This window comes from Etheostoma spectabile, chromosome 10 (genome assembly GCF_008692095.1).
Source record: "Etheostoma spectabile isolate EspeVRDwgs_2016 chromosome 10, UIUC_Espe_1.0, whole genome shotgun sequence".
NCBI lineage: Eukaryota > Metazoa > Chordata > Actinopteri > Perciformes > Percidae > Etheostoma > Etheostoma spectabile.
This window is the reverse complement of record NC_045742.1, coordinates 25,762,138-25,762,875: the sequence shown is the minus strand read 5'-3', so window position 1 is coordinate 25,762,875 and position 738 is coordinate 25,762,138.

The window sequence follows — 738 nt, the reverse complement described above, 5'->3', positions numbered from 1 at the left end:
CACACACACACACACACACACACACACACACACACTCTCTCTCTCTCTCTCTCTCTTTAGCTCCCTTGTCCTATAACCAAAATGTTGCATATAGTATACAAGAGTAAGCAAATTGCCAACTGACTAAAAATTGACATTTGAAAGAGTTCAGTGCAACTTGTAGCACTTAGCACTCATTGACTCACTCAGCCAAACCACAACACGTAGTTAACACCGCACGCACGCACAGTGTACAGACTTTACATTGACTCTGTGTTTCTAAAGAGAAGGTCTCCTCTGCCATGCTAATGGGGCCAGATATTGCCAGTAATTCAAGGTTAGTCAAACGGCAGCTTGTTTGGTTGCTGGGCACGCTCGAGAGACTTCCCTGTCCTCGCTCGACAACACGCTGGCAGAACTACAGCCATCAATGTCATTGCACAGACAGCGCGAGGTAGAGCATTTGTTTTCCTTGTGTTGTACACAAAGAAAGAGCCAGGCTGTGAGCCAGCTGAGAGTCTATTCACAGAGAAAAGTATGGAGTGTATAGAGTGTGTGAGAGACAAATTGGGCAAGGGTGAGATTTTGCTATATTAATATGCATGGGGGGCTTAGATATGTACACTTTAAAAGGCTCCTGATAGATAGATATTGTCAATGTCAGTCACCCAAATCAATGTCCTCGCAGCTGCTATGGGCTCTTTTAGGATGGGTTTTAACTGACTAACTAAATATGTGTGTGTGTGTGTGTGTGTGTGT